The following is a 21,043-nucleotide window of genomic DNA, read 5'->3' as shown; positions in this document are numbered from 1 at the left end:
AGGCTCGGAAAAGAGCCAATATGGAGGCCAACTGGCCAAAATATTGGGAGATAATAGAAAAGGATGGTGACAACTGGAAATTGCAGAGTTTAGAAAAGATGAGAGACAAAGTGCGAGACTGGTTACACTATGCTCAGATTAAAGAAGTGTTTAAAAATGACAAAAAGTTAGGATTCCAAGTGGAAAAGTCAAAGTTAGAAACTGAACTGTTAGAACCTAAGACTAAGGTACTTTCAAGAATGTATAACTTGCTGCTGAAATGGAACACACATGACGAAATGGTAAAATCAACAATGATAAAATGGGCGCAGGATATTGGGTATAATATTATGTTTGAAGATTGGGAAAGGTTGTGGACCTCTGGGCTGAACTTCACTGCATGTAATGCGTTGAAGGAAAATGTGATGAAAATGATGTATAGATGGTACATGACCCCTGTTAAACTGGCTAAAATATACCATTCGTCTGATAGCAAATGTTGGAAATGTAAGGAAAATGAAGGAACATTTTTTCACCTCTGGTGGACCTGCCCTAGAGTGAAGGCCTTTTGGGAGAAGATATATAATGAATTAAAAAAGGTGTTTAAATACACCTTTACTAAGAAACCAGAGGCCTTTCTCCTGGGTATTGTCGGCCAGAGTGTGTTAAAAAAGGACAGAACATTCTTTTTGTACGCAACAACAGCAGCAAGAATATTAATTGCCAAGAATTGGAAAACTCAGGAGCTACCCACTGTGGAAGAATGGCAGATGCAACTGATGGACTATATGCAATTAGCCGAGATGACCGGCAGAATTCGAGACCAGGGAGAAGAAAGGATGGAAGAAGACTGGAGGAAATTTAAGATTTATTTACAAAAATATTGTAATTTGGCTGAGTGTTGAATTGGATGCCAGTGCAGACAATTGTCTACCATTAAATTAGTTTTAAGGCTGAATTATATGTCAAACCAAATTAAGATTATTAATTAAGATGAGTTAAATGATAATTTGTTTGAAATTAATTTAATAATGATGTAAGTGTATGCGGGAGGTGTGGGGGAGTCCCATGTAACAATTGAGAGATGTTAAATGGACAATGATAAGTTGTGCTTATCTAATATATGCTTTATTTGAAAACTTCAATAAATATATTATAAAAAAAAAAAAGGATGTCAATCAAATCAACCAAAGGCCTGGTTAAAAAGGAACGTTTTTGCCTGGTGTCTAAAGGTGTATAATGAAGGCGCCAGGCGAACTTCCTTGGGGATAGCATTTCAGAGACGGGGAGCCACTGCAGAGAAGGCCTCTTCTTGTGTTGCCACCCTCCAGATCTCTCAAGGAGCATGCACACAAAGAAGGGCCTTAGAAGATGATGTCAGGGTCTGGGTAGGTTCCTATGGAAAGAGGCAGTCCTTGAGGTCTTGCGTTCCTGAGCCGTTTAAGGCTTTATAGGTCAAAACCTGTTCCAGTTCTCAGTGCATTATAATGGGACACCCTCCTTCCCTCCAAGTTCCTTGCAATTGTTTCTGGGCATCCTGCCTTGCCAGGGGCAATGATCTCTGCCAAGCCAATTTGCAGAGGTCTGTTGTCAGAGATGAGACCATCTCTCTCTTTCAAGATGCAAAGAGGAGGGGTGGCTTGAGAGCCCCTGCCTGACCTTGCCAAGGGTTTTCTGGCTGCCCTTCAGCACTTTTCAATCTCCCATTCACAACTAGGAACAAATCAGAGGTTGAACTGATAGTGCTCTCTGGCCCTTAAACACTGATCCAGAACTATTGCAGAGACAAAATGGTTTGTATCGTGATCCCTCTTCAGTTTCTTCTTGTCTGAAGGCTCTTTTGGGTGTTTGAGAAAAATGCAAGTCAGCCCTGTAATGACACCTACAAAGGTTACTAGTCTTCCAAGAGTTTCCACCACTCCAAATATTAATGGGGCCTTCATTCATGGCTAGCTTGGAAATCTAGAGGGCTGGCGAAGGAGGCGGAGAGCGCAATCTGTCCCCGTTCCGTTAGCCTGCTCACTTGCTTGCATGGCATTGCACACACTCGTCTTCCTGAAGCTCCCAATTGCCTATGGCAACCAGGCTGAGTTGTCAAATACAAAGCTGCTATATATGTTGCTGAGGTTTTACGATATTAGAATGGAATTAGAGCGGCTGACCAGAAGCATCTTTTAATTATAGGTTTCCGAAGTAGGGATGAAGCTATGTTGCTGCTTAACTTAGATGACTTAAATGTGCCTTGGCTTAAATGTGCATTGGCTTAAATGTGCATTGTTCTGCTGTGCAAAGCTGGAAGTTGTATTGACAGAGGACCATAGGGATTGGGCTTCTAACACCATCTTGTTCAGCAGGGATGGCTGACCTGTGGCTGTCTATCTAGACCAGGCTAAGGGGCGTTAGAGGATCTTAAGTTCCCCCACACCTGCTATACATGCTTACCTCCGTGGGACTAGGCACTAGGAACAAAGTGTCATTGAATATAGAGGGATTTGGCTACGACCTGTATTTGGTTGCCTTACTAGTAAATTCTAATAAAGATGGGTCTGGATACTCACCCTCTACTTAGAAGCAAAGCTGTTTCATTGCATATGCCAGATAGAGAATTGAAGTGGCATTTGCTGGCATATTAGGTGCATGATTTTGAAGAGTTTGCTGCTATGGAATTAATTTGAATTTAACTCAGTTTCTGCTTCTGTTTCAGATGCTTGGGAGTGCCTGGCTCTGTATGCGTGTGGGTGTGTGGGGCTGACATTTTAAAGTAGCAGATAATTAAATCACAAAGTTTCAAAACAATGAATGAACACACACTCATTTCCAAAAAAGAGAGTTAACACCATTTGACAATGCTTCCAGCTGAATGTCTTCATAAAGGCTGCAGTCCCATACAATGCAATAGACCCAAGTGCCTGGGTGAAAACCACTTTGAACTTGGTGGGACTTAACTTCTGAGTGGGCATGCACCTGTATAGGCTTATGTTGTCAGTCTAAACAGTATTCCAGGACACAAGGATCACTGTTCCGTTAAGCAATAAAGCTCCTGTTCTGTTTGTTATTTCCTTTAAAACATTTGCACAAGTGGATTTTCTTCATCAACATATGTTTGCCGGGCCTTGTGCAGCTATTTCCCCTTTGTTGGCAATATGTCCCTCCCCCATTACATTGTCAAAAGGCACCCGCCTGATATTAACAAATTGCTCATTGAAGCATTATGTTTTTGTAGTGCGAATGGCCGGGGGTTGCCATCTTTTTTTCCAGCTGTACCTTTTAGCGGCAACTTGACATAACACTCAGGTTTAGCAGGTGAAGCTTTTCCTGGCATGGGGCTTAGTGGGGTGGCAGAATCTTCACCTGCTTTCTTTCTTGTGACCCCATCTGCACTATGGTATCATATCATTTTAAGCTTTCATGGCTTTCCATCCCAAAATCCTGGGAAGTGCAGTTTGTTAAGGGGGCTGAGAGACAACTTTCCTGTCACAGAGCTATAGTTATCAGAGTGGTTTGGAACACACCTCCATTGTCTGCTGAGACAGATGGATATGCCAACTAATGAACAGTTAATCGCTCTTTCCAGGGAACTCTGGGAAGTGTAGTTCCCTTAGCAGACTCCAGTTTCCAGGATTCTTCAGGAGAAGTCATGGCTTTTTCAAGTGGTATGATACTGCCTTTAACGTATTGTGCAGATGGGGCCTTGTAGCTCAGCAGCTTGAGGGAGCTTTTTCAAGGAAGGTGACAAACCTAACAGGTGTTCCCGGAAAAAGAGGTTTTGTTCAGTTGGATGAAGCACATAACCTGTGTGCCAAATAAGATACTCGAATGATTTCTCGCCTCTTGTGGCTCTTTATTCTAACAAAACTGTCGCTCTAGATTTTTATCAGAACATCGGTCTTGAGCCAGGTGGCCCAGAACGCTATCTGGGAGTGTTGATTGATTTTCAGAGTGTGATTTTTATGGGCCATTTTGAAACTATTACTCTGGCTTGTAACTCCAGACTGGCAGTGCTGAGGTGAGGTCATCGTTCTTCATAGAATCAATTGCCTTTTTGGTAATAGATTTTTTTTTTGGTTGTCTTCGTTTCTGATGGAGTATAAATTGGGCTAAAAGGTGTCTCCGAAATGATTACTGGATTGCTCTGTGTTCTGTAAAACCGTCTTGACTATATTTTACTCTGTAATCACATCTGTTTTCCACGATAGTTTCGCTCCTGACTTTCCTGCAGTTCCCTTTTCTTTCTCAGCTTCAAATACACTGGGGCGCCTTTTGGGCTTACAACCTGGCAGCTTACTCTGTAGCAGTCCCCCCCCCAAACCAGTGCCCCCCCGCCTGATATTTTGGGCTATAGCTCCCATCCTCACCATGGCCATTAGTCATAAGAACATAAGAGGTTGACTGCTGAATCAGGCCAAAGACCCATCTAGTCCAGCACTTTGTTTTCACCGTGGCCAACCGGATCCCCATGACAAGACTACAAGCGGAGCCTAAGCACAAAAGCAACTCTTCCCGCCTGTATCCGGTATTCAGGGCACACTGTGGAAGCACCACATAGCCCTTGTGGCTAATAGACATTGATAGCCTTATCCTCCCTGAGTTTGTCTAGTCCTCTTTTAAAGCCTTCCAAGTTGTTGGTTATCACTAAGAATATAAGGAGACCTTGCTGGGTCAGGTTGTCATGGACTGGCTAGAGTGAAGGGCGTGGAGGGGAGGCACCAGGTGGGGAACCCCCAAGGAAACCCCCATGGGAAGAAGGCACAGCGCTTGGGGATAGGTGGTGGGATGATGATGAGTGGTCAGAGGGAGCGGACTGGAAGGAGGAGGTGTCAGAAGATGAAGAGGTAGAAGTTAGGGCAGAAGATGAGCAGGAAGAAGTTAGGGCAGATAGCAGTCCAGAATCAGAGGCAGAAGCGGAGGCTGGAGAGCAGGAGGGCCGAGAGGCAGAGATGATAGGCTGTGACCAACTCCCCTCCCTCTGGTCTCCCAGAACCAGAAGAGGTATGAAGAGGATGGAGCAAAAACAGGCATGGTGTCAGAGTCTCAGATTGCTTGGGAAGGAACCAGGAAAGGAGGAGACTTAGCTGTGGGAAGGTGGGAACTTTAAGGCCTCACAACTGCTTCATTGAGGCAAGTCCTACTGGGAAGAGCTGCTATGGTCAGTAGGTCTACACTGTTTTGGTTTCTTTGAATATACAGTGGTACCTCGGGTTACATACGCTTCAGGTTACAGACTGCTAACCCAGAAATAGTACCTTGGGTTAAGAACTTTGCTTCAGGATGAGAACAGAAATCGTGCTCTGGTGGTGCGGCGACAGCAGGAGGCCCCATTAGCTAAAGTGGTGCTTCAGGTTAAGAACAGTTTCAGGTTAAGAACGGACCTCCGGAACGAATTAAGTACTTAACCCGAGGTACCACTGTAGACTTAACTTCATGGGCACCATTTTTTTTATTGCTGACCTACACCTCTCTCCAGCTCCTGACACAGGCTAATGGCCCATCTGTGCCAGTGCCCAATTCTCATAGTGGCCGACCACAGCTGCCTGTGGAAATCCCTGAAGCAGAACCTGAGCATAAGAGCACCCTCTCTTCCTGTGGCTCCCCATCCTTACTTTAAGGTTCATTTGCACATTGCTATTCATTGATTAGGCATCTGTGTTCCATAGCTGTCCAAATCATTAGATGGGAAATTCACTGTAGTGAGGAAATTCACTGTAGCACTATGTTGGTAGTTCCATCAGCACAATGTCTTCAGTTTGCTGGATAGCTCAGTTGGTTAGAGCGTGGTGCTGATAACGCCAAGGTCATAGGTTCGATCCCCATAAGGGACAACTGCATATTCCTGCATTGCAGGGGGTTGGGCTAGATGATCCTCAGGGTCCCTTCCAACTCAGACCACTTTTTGAGTAACAGACGTTTGCTCTCACTGTGCTAGCTGATTTTCAGCTGCCGGTATTTGCATACAAGTATAGGCAAAGCTGTCAGAGGCTTGTCTAAAACTAGAAATTGAGAAGCACCTTTTCAGAGTCTGGCATCCTGGTAGTTGAAAGGAAGATTTGTGCGTTAAATCAGTTGTGCCAAAGATTGATTTCTAACGAGCTTCTGATTGCAGAAAAAAGTCAGCTTGGTTGATTACCTTAATTACAGATGAAGCTGTTAGCTATACCTCGTCATGTTTGCATAACATTTTCTATTATAAGCTTCTTTCTCCTCGGCTCCTTTAGTTAATTTTGCTGGGTGTGGGTCCCTGGTGGCCTTTTTAAAATGTTGCTGCAGAAAAAATTGGCATGTGCCTTGTTCCCTGTCTGTGAAGAAAGATGCTCCTGTTGAATGTTTGCCTAGCAGAAAGCTCAGGTGCCTCTGTGGCAAATCAGTAGTGCAGCCCTAGATTACCATAAGCTCTACACAGATCTTCTATGCCTCCAGTCCAAGTCATAGGCCCGGGCTGAAGCAACCAAAATGCAGTTGCAGGTGTTTTTGACTACAACTCCTATAACTCCTGACCGTTGACCGTGCTGGCTGGAGCTGATGGGAGTAGTAGTCTACAGCATCTAGAGGGTATCATGTTTCATACCCTGGCTTGGTCTATTTAGAGAAGGCAATGTAAGGTGCTTTGAGAACCGGATAGCAGTTGCTTAATTATACTCCTGTGTCCAGTTCTGCCAATAAGTCAGTAAAACTTTTAGATGGGGAAATATTTGCGTTTTTTAACTTAAAACCTGAAAAACTAAATATATTTTTTTAACAGTTTACAATTATCAAATAATCAACATAAAAAGAGAATTCCGAAGAATCTCCTGAACTTCCCTCCTCTCCTTTGGTTGGTCCTAATGTTGACCTTTTCCGCCTGCATCTTATCGATTAGTCCAAATCTTTTAAATCTCCATTATACCCCAAATTCAACATTAAACTACAAGTGTTATTCCAATTCTCCTAATAATTTTAATTGTTTACAATGGGTATTAAGGTAAATTATATATTTTCCCCATTCCTTATTGAAATTTTGGTCTTCTTGGTTTCTGATTCTTCCGGTCATTTTTGCCAGTTTGGCACAGTCCATCAACTTAATCTGCTATTCTTCTCTGGTAGGGACTTGATCTTCTTTCCATCTCTGGGCTAATAACATCCGAGCAGCAGTGTTTGTATACATAAATAATCTTTTCTGATCCGTTGGAATTTCGGATCAAAAAAGTTTCTTTTTTTTAAAAGAAAAGGTTATTTCTCCCAGTTCATTATATATCATCTCCCATAATTCTTTTGCTACCTTACATGTCCACCACATATGGGGAATTATTTGTTGTAGTAGTTGAAATTATTTAGCATACACCATAACGTAGGACATGGTGACATTATTTTCCATAATGTCCTTTTTGTATTCTGACTTTTTTAAAAAATATTAACACAAAAATAAATGAGGACATGTTGACTCTTCTGCGCTAAGAATTTTAACCTTTTTCTGTTTGAATGCTTCCTCCCCCCCCCCCCACTTTAGTTTTTGGGAGAGCATTTTGTGAAAGAACACAGGTTGCTTGAGCACCAGTTGGCAACCTTCAAGTCCTTTGTCCTTCGCTTTCGAGAGAGCTGTTAAGTGGTACCTTACAGTTGCAAACACTTGTGCTGTTTTCATGTTAGCTCATTAGCACATCTCCCTGTTGCAGGTGGAAACAATAGCTGAGTCACTTTGCATCTCCTGCCACAGCACAGTAGGCCTGCACTTCCAAGCTGACAAAACACATTTCGAGCCCTTCAATGCAGTGGTCTGTACCAGCGAAAGGGCAACTTGTTTGTTGAGTCACACAAATCACTGCCAAGTCAATTATTTTGCTCAATCTCCCTTTTCATGTAAAGCAGATTGAGGGGCAATTAACCCCTCTAAAGGTAAAGCATGTGGGGTGATAAGATTCAGAGCAAAGTCATTTTGAAACTACAAGTAGGAGCTGAATATTTATTGGAGCTGTGCACTTGTAAAACTGGAAGATGATTGGGTGGGGGGATAGGCTGTGACGGGGGAAGAATACTCCATAGGCTGTGAAGGGGAAGATTATTGCGGCAAAACAGAAATGAAGAGCTCAAAGCAGTTGGATTTAACACCTTTTTTCAGGAGCACTTACTTTTGCCTCTAAGGAAGATTTTAAATGAAACTTCATAGTGCTTGATCCTAGCATCCATGTGACTTACATTCTGTCAGAATAAAACTGGGGAGAGAGGCTGTTGTGCTCAAGTCCTGCTTTTGGGCTTGGCCACTGCGACAGCAGGATGCTGGGCTAGGTGGGCCTTTGGCCTGATCCTGCAGGCCTCTTCTTAAGTTTCTTTTGGCGCCAGCATGAGACTCACCCTTTTTCTTTTCCTTCTATTTTCTGGTGCCTGTTTCCCCCAGCCCCAATTTTGTAAAAGTGAATTTCCCTTTGATAGTAATTGGTACTGTGTGCATATGACAACCTCGGATCTCCCTCGGGAGGTTGTGGATGCTCCTTCCTTGGAGGTATTTAAGCAGAGGTTGGATGCTTTAGCTGAGATTCCTCCATTGCAGTGGGGGCGGACTCAATGGCCCTTGGGGTCCCTTCCAACTCTACAATTCTATGACCTGAAACAATTGGGTAAATCCTCCCCCATCATCCAGCCTGGACACTGAGGTCCAGCACCGAGGGCCTTCTGGTGGTTCCCTCGCTGCGAGAAGTGAAGTTACAGGGAACCAGGCAGAGGGCCTTCTCGGTAGTGGCGTCTGCCCTGTGGAACGGCCTCCCAGCAGATGTCAAGGCAATAAACAGCTATTTTATTTTTAAAAGACAACTGAAGGTGGCTCCGTTTAGGGAAGTTTTTGATGTCTGATGCTGTGTTGTTTTTAATATTCAGTTGGAAGCCGCCCAAAGTGGCTGGGGAAACCCAGCCAGATGGGCGGGGTATACATAAATAATAATAATAATAATAATAATAATAATTATTATTATTATTATTATTATTATTATTATTATTATTATTATTAACCTTGGGTAGCAACCAGTTCTGTGTGCATGGAGGTCCACTTGTGTGGCAGGGCTTCTAGTTCCTCTCCTCTCTGGTGAGCCCCCAAAGCTGTTTTAGAGGGTCCCCAAATCCTCTGGAACAGTTTTTGAGGGTGTGCAGGAGGGTGCATAGGAGAGGTGACGAAAGCTATGTTGCATCAGAGGGAGTCTGTTGCGCAAGCTGAACAACTGCGTTGGGTACAGCCCTTCAGGTTCTGTGTCTTGTCTTCTTCTTTTGCCTTCTGGAAATACTAGATCTTTAACCTGTGTCTGAGGCTTATGCATCTCTGCTGATGTTGGACTTGCCTTTGTAGTAAGTCTGTGATCTTTACTGCCCCTTTTCCTGGGATTTGTGAAGCTGCTCCAGGGCCACCCCGAGCATCTTTCATGCTGGATGAAATGTGGACCTTTCTTTTGGTATATATGTTTCCCATGCTGGCTCAGTGCCGAATTTCATGGCAATATAATGGTGTGAATAAATTACAGTTGATGCTGCAGACGCTAAAGCCTCCTTTCCAAGAACCTTGTGATGTAGCCAGTATTCTCCCTTTTTCAATGAGAAATTGATAGGTCTGTTCTTAGCCACCTAGTTCATTAATGACCAAGTCTGCTCAATCAAAGTTCATTATCCAAGTTCAGTTTTGGGTTAGGGAAGCAAGGACAGGGTTATAACTCAAGACCAAAGGGGAATAGAATTGTTGTTTGATTCTGTTGTAAGTCATTCATAATAGATTGGAGTGTTTTTAGCTGGGAACTATAGGTCATAACAAGTGGTATGTTCTCTTACAGGTCTGTTCTGCTTATTCCTATGCCAATTTGTTTGGTTGTGTCATCCCCTGTGTTCACCAAAGGTCTGGTAGTTTTGAGAAATGGCTGTTGCAAATGGTTAAGGGTTGAGTCCTTCCATGCCTCCGGCCTGCCAGCATTTTGTGGGAGGGATCCAGAACTTTAGGTTTGTGCAGTCAAAGTGGATTAAAGTGCTCTGACACTGTAGGTCAAGAAATCCCATTAAAAAGCCACAGCAGACTTTTCGCAGTTTAGAAAGTGATGGAGAAATGAACTGGGAAGTGTGGAATGAATGAGTGATTAATGGAGAGAACCAGGATGAGTGCTCGTTGTTGTATAACTACCTTGTAAACAAAATCGGAACGAATGCTCTGTAAAGACCAGACATAATCTAATCTCAGCGTAAGTTGTTTTCAAGCAAATCAAGATGAATGCTGAAGAAACATGTTATCTCGAGGAGCCCCTTGTCTTCTGAACTGCACAAAGCTGTTCTATTGGCTATGGTTATTCTGTGCCGTCACCAGTTCCGTACTCTGAATGAATTTTCGTAGGCTTACATCTTATTTTATTTTTGTGTAGAGCTGATGGCTTTTGCTACTTACAGGGAGGCGAAACAGCCCATTTGGTGCACGAGGCTCCCAGACCCCGAATCTCTTCGCTCATCCACATCCCTTGATGTTCGTAATTGTGTGCTCAGGCGCTAGCTGCTTCCACCAGTGGGACCTGAGATAATTACCGTGCCGGTGTGTTACGCACACGCAGCAGCCAGAACCTCTGGAGAAAAATCATTAGCCTTGGAGGCATATGGCTGTGTACCGGAGGCCCTGGGAGGCTTTTTCTCGCAGACAAAAGGTGAAGGTCACCCAGTGGGTCCTCTTAGTGCTTGGAGGGTCACGAAGTTGGAAGTAAGTGAGAGGTTTGCAAGCTCCCCCAGCCCATAGCATTAAAATAAAGCGCTTATCTGGTTGTGAGGAGCATGCCAAAGTGGTGATAAGGGGCTGGTTTCAAGGAGGTGAAAAGCCAGCCCCTGAATGCAAATGTCTGCTGTGAGATCCACAGGGGCCTGGAGAAGGTGCACTAATCCCCTGCCAGGTGGTTTTCTGCCTTGTGCTGCTTCTTGGCCTCATTTTTTAATTATCCTTTTCTCATTCTGGTCTTTTGCATGATTTTCCGAACTTCCAGAATGTGCCTATCTAGCTCCTGCAAGGTGGCAGGCGGGGCAGGGGGCAGGGAACCAAGTCCTTGATTTCCTCAAATCTTAATTGTCTCTTTTCACATTGTCTTAGAACCAGAAAGGGGTGAGAAATGGGAAGACCAGAGGGGGGCGGGCGGTGGTGCCCTATGAGGAGTTGACAAATGTGCGATCGATCGCTTCCTGGAGAGCACAGATGGGAAGGGGGGTTTGAAAGCAGTTACTCAAGGGAGTTAATTTCGTGGGAGCCGGAGAAGTCGAAAAAGCTGCCTACCTCTGGCAGGGAATCGTGTTAATGTTGACAAGTGTCTCCCCCCACTCTCACTCTCCGGGATAAGCTTCCTTGTCAAGTGGGAGTGTGGGTGGGGATCTCTGCCTCAGCCCTTTCATCAGTTTGCTGTCCCAGACCTGCACCCGGGGGATGCATCTGACGTATATATTAATTTTGACGGTTTGGGCTTTCTGAAGTTGCATCCTGCATCACTGCACTGAAACAATTCATTCAAAAATAAAGGCTTGCAAATCATGCAAATTTAATTTGTTCCGCGTGTGTATGTCTGAAAATGGATGGAAATCTTGTCTGCTTAGGTTTTATGCATTCCAGACATTAGCCCTGTTTACTTCCAGACATTAGCTCCCTCCTGTTTTTGCTTGGACAGGAGAATTCAACCCTAGGTAGAAGGCAGGGTGCTGGGCAGCCATCTTTTCCATTCTTGACCTTTCTCTGTTGAGCAGACAAAAGGGGCTAGCTGCCTGCATTGTGTGTGGAATATGCTGCCTGACCGAGAATGCTTGACAAAATGGCATTCAAAATTGGATGGATGCTTTTACTCACCTTCAAGGAAACGCAGGCTGGTGCCATATTCATCTAGTCAGCCTAGGAAAGGACTAAGCAGGTAGGGATGGGGGCATTGCATCCTGGGATGGCATGCACGACCCCATGGCCCCCTATATGGATTCATGTTTTTGCTGTCTACACTGAATGGGACAATTTCATCTGTGTTCAACAACTATTCTCCTACGGATGGAACATTTCGCTTAGTCTGGTCCACATCCTGATTCAGTTGAGACTTTCTTTGAACCGAGCCACAGTTTAGCTTGGGTTTGTTAGGGTTGCCATACGTCTGGAATTTCCCGGACATATCCGGAATACTGCAGTTGGAAGGCGTGTCCGGATGGAAATCTCTAAAAATGTCTGGGGAGGAAATGCGCTTCCTGCTGACCATTGTGCCATGTGGTGAGCTGTGTCACTGCACCAAGAAACAAACAAACAAACCTTGGGAGGTCTCTCCCAAACAGCCCAGTGAGATGCTGGCGGCGGCAGCAGGCATAAAAACGGAATATCAAGGAAGAAGACATGGCAGAATAGGAACACTCCACGGCATATTTTATTACAGGTTTCACTTGCTTGTGTAATATATAGCGTTTGATATCAAAAGTCAGATCCCCTTGGGTTTGCTAACTGACTGAAAAGAAACTGCCTCAGCTAATTTATTAAATCTCTAGGGCCAGTTGCCAGGTTCTCTCCCCACCCCCCTTGTAAAAGCCAGAAATTTGGCCTGATTGATGGCATTTGTCTGAATAAAAGCCAGCCTCATTATCACCACAGAGTGCACATGCTTCAACTGTGCATCTGGCCCATCGTGCATATTAGGGTGCCAAGTTGTTGGTGTCTGTTCCAATGCTCCATGCAGTACACTGCTGCATGTGAGGCCACAGGGGCTATGGTAAAGGTAAAGGACCCCTGGACGGTTAAGTCCAGTCAAATGTGACTGTGGGATACGGAGCTCATCTCACTTTTCAGACCGAGGGAGCTGGCGTTTGTCCACAGATGGCTTTCTGGATCATGAGGCCAGGAGGACTAAACTGCTACTGGTCCATGGAGGACTGTGACGAGTACAGGAGTGCGCAGAAATGCCATTTATCTTCCTGCCACAGCAGTACCTATTTATCTACTTGCACTGGTGTGCTTTAGAACTTCTAGGTTGGCAGAAGCTGGGACAGAGCAACAGGAACTCACCCTGTCATGTGGATTCGAATTGCTGACCTTCTGATCGGAAGGCCAAGAGGATCAGTGGTTTAGACCACAGCACTACCTGCGTCCCTGCCGCAGGGGCATATACGTGTGGCTCCTCTATAGCTTCTCCTCACAGGCTCTGTATCCTGGGGCAAGTGGGGGGTGGGTGGAAGAGTGCCATGATAATCTGGTGGTGGAGGCAGCCTTTTAATAGTTGTGACCAGTCTCTGCCCCCTGTCCACATTGCCAGCATTTTTGAACCCCAAAGCTGGCAGCCCTGTTTTTTTCTGCAGTTTGTTCTTTTCACAGAGAAAAGCAATCAAGGCTTCTGGTTTTTTTAAGGGATCTGCCTGTAGATTTGTAAGTGTTGTATTCATATTTCCTTTTAAACCATGCTATTCATGAACAGAAACAAAATAAATCCAGTTTTATTTTTAATGAAAACCATACCCTTCATCCCACCTGCCCCATATGTTTAAAGAGCATGTAAAATCCCCACCCCCACAAAAATCCAGGGAACTGTAGTTTATCAAGAATGTTGGGAATTGTAGCTCTGTGAAGGCTAAACAGCAATTTCTAGGGTTCTTTTAAATGTGTGGATGAAACCGTAGCTTATGTCTTATGTTCTTATTTAGCTGAGGAGGCTGGGAACCGAACATGGGACTTCCTTTTAAAAACATGTACTTTCCCACTGAACTATATAGCTCATGTCTGCTTCAAGACAGGATTCACTTGTTCCTCCTGGGGATAATATGACGATGACATTCATCAAACCATTGAGCTGTCAGGACAAATTCATAATCCCTTTCCTCTTCTCCTTGTTCAAACCAAGATATTGTTTTGCCCAGTCACCTCCTTGGAGGTGTGGAGATCACAGTCCATTTCCTCCTGTGACTGTGGTGCCCTGAAGCCATTTTAGCTTGATGAGTTCACATGTGTCTGAAGAAGTGTGCATGCACACGAAAGCTTATACCCAGAACAAACTTAGTTGGTCTCTAAGGTGCTACTGGACAATTATTATTTTTTATTTATTTCGACTGCATCAGACCAACACGGCTACCTACCTGAATATTTTAGACAGTTTGTTTTTGCTGGAAAAAGGGGTCTACCCCAGTTAGGGACCCAACTGGGCCCTGATTCCAAGGGAGCAAAATACCAGTGGAGTTGACATCTGTTGACATCAACCTGAAATCAAATGCGATATGCGTGGTCAGGTGCAGCATAAAGGTCGGCTCCAGGGTGGCTATCGGAGGGAGAAGGAAGCACCAGAAACACAGTTAGGAAAAGGGGGGGCAGGTTAAGGAGAAGCAAGAGAGTGAGTAGCACCTCGGAGAGCTCCAAGTGGGGCTAGAGCTGAAGACAAAACTGGGCTGCTCCTCTGGCAAACTGGCTGAGCGTTAAATCAGGTCTTCATATCCCATTTATGACTTGCTTCCCAGATAAAATTTCAAAGCAATTTCACAATTAAAGACATCAGCAATAAAAAGAACGACACAATTTCTAACAGAAAAACCAGCTGAAAACATGTTGTTGTTTAGTCGTTTAGTCGTGTCCGACTCTTCATGACCCCATGGACCAGAGCACACCAGGCACTCCTGTCTTCCACTGCCTCCCGCAGTTTGGTCAAACTAATGCTGGTAGCTTCGAGAACACTGTCCAACCATCTCGTCCTCTGTCATTCCCTTCTCCTTGTGCCCTCAATCTTCCCCAACATCAGGGTCTTTTCCAGGGAGTCTTCTCTTCTCATGAGGTGGCCAAAGTATTGGAGCCTCAGCTTCAGGCTCTGTCCTTCCAGTGAGCACTCAGGGCTGATTTCCTTGAGAATGGAAAGGTTTGATCTTCTTGCAGTCCATGGGACTCTCAAGAGTCTCCTCCAGCACCATAATTCAAAAGCATCAATTCTTCGGCGATCAGCCTTCTTTATGGTAAATCATACTTGTATGTAAAAAATAATAATAGAGGAAAAACATTTTCAAATTGAGTACAGATACAGACTGGGATACATCTCTATTGAAAATACTTGTTGGAAAAGGAAGGTCTTCAACAGATGGTGAAAAGACCATGGATGGCACCCATCTGATATGTAATGGGAAGGAGTAACAAAGGGGAGGTGCCACTGCGCTAAAGGCCTGAGTCTGATGATGCTACCTCCTTGAGCTGAAGAGGGACTAATCGCATGGCCCCTGTTGATGATGGAAGCCCTGAACAGTGTCTCCCTGGTGTGCAGAAGTGTCTACAGCCTCTTCCTATAAGGAGGACAGATTGTCACAACCTAGGGCTCCGACAGCGTGGCTGATGGAGGGAGACTCTGTGTGAATGACGCAACAGTATGGTGCAAGTTGTGTGGAGTTTGCTTACCCAGTTGGTGCCATCCCTCTGGAAAGCAGCTGACCACATGGAAATTTGCCAAATGGGAACCATAGAGTTGTCAGGGACCTTGGAGGTTGTTTAGTTTGACTCTACAATCAGTGCAGAAATCTTACAATTGTTGTATCCCTGACAGATGGCCATTCAGCCTCTGCTTACGTACTTCCAATGAAGGTGAGCTCACTGCTTTCCAAGGCACCCTGTCTTTCTGTTGGACAGCTCTTACTGCTAGGAAGCTTCTCTTAATATGAGCATCAGTCCTGTTGGATCAGGTCAAAGGTCTGTTCAGCCCAGCTTCTTGTTCTCAGAGCGGACAGCCTGATGCCTATGGGCAGCCTACAAGCAGGACCTGAGCACAACAAAAACTCAACGCTCTCCCCACTTGTTATTCCCAGCAGCTGATGTTCAGAGACTTACTGGAAATAGAACATAGCTCTTGTGGCTGGTAGCCATTGATAGCCTTGCCCTCCATGAGTTTTCTTAAAATTGCAAAGCTATTCAAGTTGGTGACCAGCACACTGTCCCCTGGGAGAGAATTCCTAATGTTTAGCCAGAGGCTGCTCTCCTGCAATTCCTACCTTCCAGTTTCAGTCTTGGCAACTGGGACGACAGAGAGTAAGTCTGCTCTGTTTTCTGTCTGACAGCCTTTCAAAGTTTTGATGACAGCCTGCCCAGGTCTTCCAACTGTTTCTCGTAAGAAAAAGGCCCATGCGGTTGCTACGTTGACATGCCGTTCCCGGCTGCATGGGGTTGCGTTGCGGAAAATCAGCTTTCCTGAAATCATGCTTGTGTGTGAAAGGCAGCTCAGGCAGGTGCCAAGAAACAGCAACTAACGCAAAGTAAATAAGAAAGCATGCACAAAGTATTATTTTAAAATTGAGTTATGGTGGGGACACAAGCTTGTTGCAGAGAGCCTGTTTGAACAATTTGACTTGGTGCGTGTCATTTCTGAAACTTCCTTTCTCTGTGCAGTAGGCAAGCTGCAACCTTGCAAGATTACTACTGCTTGGTAATTTTTATTTAACAAGATTGATATACCACTTAACAAAAACCTTAAGTGGTTTGCATGAAACAATATAAAAGAGCCGTTTGAAAATGCTGATAAAACCAAACTTTAAAATTGGCCATTTCAAAACCTAGCATACATGCCTGGGCAGGCTTGCCTAAACAAAGGGTTTTTTATAGCAGGCACTGCAAACTACAGCAAAAGCTCCTGCATAATATTGTTAGGCTTGTAGAGAGCAGGTGCTGCCATGCTGAAGAATCGATTACTTGCAAGTGCAGAGCAAACATAATATTGCACTTGTCCAATGGAAAATATTCAAGGCTCTTTAAACCTTTTTTAAAAAAGTGTTCTCATGCACAAGGGCAGACCTGTGTATATCAAAAACGTTGGCTGAGGATAGATTCCCGAACTTCAGAACATAAGATCAGACCCAAAGCTCTGTCTAGTCCCGCATCCTGTTTCCACAGTGGCCAACCAGATGCCTCTGGGAAGCCTACAAGCACAACATGAGCGCAATAGCAGAACCCTAAAATTAGGTCCTTCAGATCCTTGCCCAGTGTAACCTTAGCTTCAGGCATCAGTGACATTTTGCAGGGCAGTTCTTAGCTTCCAAATCCTTGCGGTGTCCTCCTTAGGCATGCTGTATCCTTGGAAGTCTTTCCTGATGTCCAAATAGACTCCGCCGCCATGTGCTGCTTTGAACAGAATGGCCCTGAATTGCATGTGAACCTTGAATGTGCGCTATTTTGAGCCCTCCGGCCTGTAAGGTGACTGCAAGGGAAGCCCTGGACTTGTAATGCAAATTGGGAAGATTGGCTGGCTGAGCAAGGGCACCTTGGCGTAGCATTTTCAGATCTCTCCTACAGTTCTGGCAAGGTCTGTGGATGGATTGGTCAGAATTTGGGAGAGGCTGGGAGGAGTGATTGGAATGACAATGAAGCTTGCATTTGCTTAGCTAGTAGTAGCAGACTATCGGCACTTTTCTCTGTGTGTGTGTGTGTGAGAGAGAGAGAGAGGGAGAGGGAGAGAGGTGGGGCTTCTTCTCTTCCTGATACAGTGGGATGAATAAAATGATTTGAAAAATTAAACACCCAAGCTCTTCCCTCCTCATAACTTCTGATCCTGGTGTCCTACTTTCTCAAAATGTGTGATTGGCATTCGCACCCTGAGGATTGTCTTCTGCGAGAAACCTGTCTGAGCACTTGACTTCATGTTCAGAGGCCCTTTTCTGTTTGCATCTTCTGTGCAAACTTTGGGCAGCTGCATGGCTGTGGTGGGTGGGGCCAGAAGCAAAAGTGGGTGGAGCAATGAATGTGACCCTTACCTCAAACATTTCTCTGATGAAAATAGGGACATCCTATTCCATGATGATGATGATAATTACAGTGGTACCTCGGGTTACATACGCTTCAGGTTACAGACGCTTCAGGTTACAGACTCCGCTAACCCAGAAATAGTACCTTGGGTTAAGAACTTTGCTTCAGGATGAGAACAGAAATCGTGCTCTGGCGGTGCTGCAGCAGCGGGAGGCCCCATTAGCTAAAGTGGTGCTTCAGGTTAAGAACAGTTTCAGGTTAAGAACGGACCTCCGGAACGAATTAAGTACTTAACCCGAGGTACCACTGTAATTGCTATACCCCTCCCATCTGACTGGGTTGCCCCAGCCACTCTAGGCAGCTTCTAACATATATAAAAACATAATAAAACAATAAACATTTGAAAAACTTCCCTATACAGGGCTGCCTTCAGATGTCTTCTAAAGGTTGTATAGTTACTTATGTATCTCCTTGGCTCGCATAACTCTATACCCTCTGATGAAAATAAGGACGTCCTACCATACCTTCTGACATTTCCCTGATGAAAATAGGGATATCCTAAAGAAAAGTGGGACATTCTGGAATCAAATCAGAAACCAGGACGGCTTCTGTGAATCCGGGACTGTCCCTGGAAAATAGGGGCACTTGGAGGGTCTGCCATTGTTCAGTAGGTTACATTGCAGCCTCACAAAAGTCAGATGCTTACACACAAACACCACACACACACACACACACACTGCTCTTCCTAACACACTAATACCCAGTGCAGGATTGGAAAAGCAGCATGGGTATTATTTGGAATAACTTATTTTCTCCCCCAGAGCAGAAGCAGTTGGATTAATAATCCTTTCCAAATGTGGCACTGCGTATAACTTCTTGCTTGCCTGCAAGTGATAAGTGTGGTTTGTTTTTCCTTTCCCTCTTTCCTTCAGCATGAAATTCGCATTGTGGGAACCCCTAGGAGCAACAAGAGTAGCTCAGTCTCAGTCAAATTGTGTTTGTGGGTGATAAAAGAGGCGGCTTAGGAGAAGCTGGTATTTCCGTGGATGTACAGTGATGTGACGGCCACGTTCTCTTTGTGGAAAGTGGTTGGAGGCTGCATGCTGGCAGTGGGCGGGACCAAAGCGCACCATCCTGCACACTCTTGCCTAGAAAGAAAGACATTCCCCATTCTCAGCTTGTCTTTCTCACTGTGTGCTGAAAACGAGAAACCCTTTCTTGGTGCACAGCGAGGCCAAACGCTTAGCTGGCAGTGCAAAAAGAGAGCAATCTGTTCCTGAATCACCAGTTTAGCCCCGTCCCTTTGGGGCCCCAGATCACCTCATCATTTCAAACACTCACAAGTGACCACAGCTGCTGTGATGACCCGGGATGGGGTTTGGGCGATATGAGAAGGGGAGGAGTTGAATGGGGGCGTGGCTAAGGCAGAAGGGGTGTGGCAGGCTAGATTTGCCTCATAGGCCAGAGATTCCGTCTCATTCATTAGCAAAACTTCCTGTTGTAGGCTCATGTTGCCTTTTTGCTTTTCTAAGATTCTTTTCTGTCCAGTACTGGAAGTTTCCTATTAGTATTGCCAAATTACAGATCCGTAGTGTAAGCTCCGTCACTAAGTGCGTACTCAGCAGGGAACCTACAGCCAGTTCTGGCTCTCTGGAGACCTTACCTGTCTAATGGATGTGTTTTTGTTTTTTTTAAAAAAAAGATATTTATTGGGATTTTACAAAAAACAAAAATTTACAAAATGAAAAAACCAACAGAGAAAAGTAAAAAATAGGAAAGGAATACAAAAAATACAAAAATTCATAGAAGAATAAACAAAAAAAAGAAAAATACAAAATACAGAAAACAAGTAGATAGGAAAAAATTAAAAAGCAAATCCATTTTTTGATATCTTTAAGTTCATTTGCTTGTTTCCTTGACCTCCTCACACCTCCCCCTTTTGTATTCCCATTTACATAATCAATTCAGCAAATCCTTACCCTTTTTCATTTATCTTAACTCTATATCATAGCATATTATAACTCAATATTTTCGTCCATTTGTCAGTTCATTTTTTACATATTCTTATTAACTTTTGTTGCTAATTACCACTTATTGCCAATCCAAACATAATTTTAACATTCATTAATTTTACAATATTTCTGAAGATAAACTTTAAATTTCTTCCAGTCTTCCTCCACCGCCTCTTCTCCCAGGTCTCGGATTCTGCCAGTCATTTCCGCCAGTTCCACTAATGGATGTGTTTTTGAACAGGTGTTTGTCATGTACGTACTTTTCATGACAAACAATGAAGGTGAACGCTTAATGTGTTTTTTGTACACGTATACATCTCGCTAGTGTACAAAGAGGTTTTCAGGGAGCCTATGACAGAGCAGAGATTTGCACCCAGGTCTGATCCCAAACAACCCTGTGGCCTCAGTCAAGCCCTACTTAGGAAAAACATTCTAGAGTCTGCCTTGCACTGCCATTACTTGTACAGTAAATAAAATTATTATTTTATTTGTACCCCGCCCATCTGACTGGGTTTCCCCAGCCACGCTGGGAGGCTTCAGGGAGCTTGCTGTGTGGGTAAGTTGGATGGAAGTCAGCATTTTTTGGGGGGTAGATTTCCCACTCCTTTTTCACTTGGGGATTTTCAGCTTCCTTTGTCCTGCTGTGCAGTTTTGTCTGTAAGGCAATGGGTCACGAACCAGGTCGATGTATGAGATCCACTACTGTCTGGGAGCACCAGTCGGACGTACATTCAGAGAGTACAAATTACTTTTAGGGTAATTGGGCATTGAAACTCTGGTGGTTTCTGTATGGATTGGAAGTCACCAGGTGTGACAGCTTTTTCTAGGCCAGGGGTGGGGAACCAAAGGTGGCCCTCCAAGCCTCTCTATTTGGCCCTTGGCACTCTCCCCAGGCCTCACCTGCTTCCCCCAGGCAACTCTGCTTCATCACCCTCCTTTAGTGTTTTTGCCTGGAGGGAATGTGTCCTTGAACTGTGACAAGAACAACTGCTTGCCTGAATAGAGGGTGGAAAGAAGTATTTGAAGTGTATAGAAACTAGCCTATTGCGCAAAGGTAACATTTGCATATTCCATTCCACCCGGTCTTGTTTCTGACCCTTGCACCTTACTGGCCTGTGGCCCCCAGAAAGTTGCCCAGAAGGGAATGTGGCCCCAGGGCTTCAAAATGGTCTGGGCTGAGTACATTCCATGTATCCATAGGATCTCCATTAGGTATATTATCGGATGTAGAACTGGCCACCTTTAGAATACTAGAATAATGAAGCTGTCGGGAATGCATGATCAGTGTCACTTGAAAGTCATAAACCAGAGAAGTACTAACTAGGTAAGGAGTGGTGTGAGGCTTGAATGCCTAATCCCCGTTCATTTCTCTCTCTTC

General features: G+C 44.6%; 1 protein-coding gene across 4 annotated transcripts in view; it reads left to right on the top strand.

Moving 5' to 3' along the window:
- LOC310758505 (phosphofurin acidic cluster sorting protein 2-like) overlaps positions 1-21,043 on the top strand; it is a 193,500-nt gene that overhangs the window by 26,931 nt on the left and 145,526 nt on the right. The gene's annotated exons all lie outside the window — the stretch shown is intronic.

Source organism: Podarcis filfolensis (genome assembly GCF_964270895.1).
Source record: "Podarcis filfolensis genome assembly, chromosome: 3".
Taxonomy (NCBI): Eukaryota; Metazoa; Chordata; class Lepidosauria; order Squamata; family Lacertidae; genus Podarcis; species Podarcis filfolensis.
This window is presented reverse-complemented; position numbering and strand designations above follow the sequence as displayed.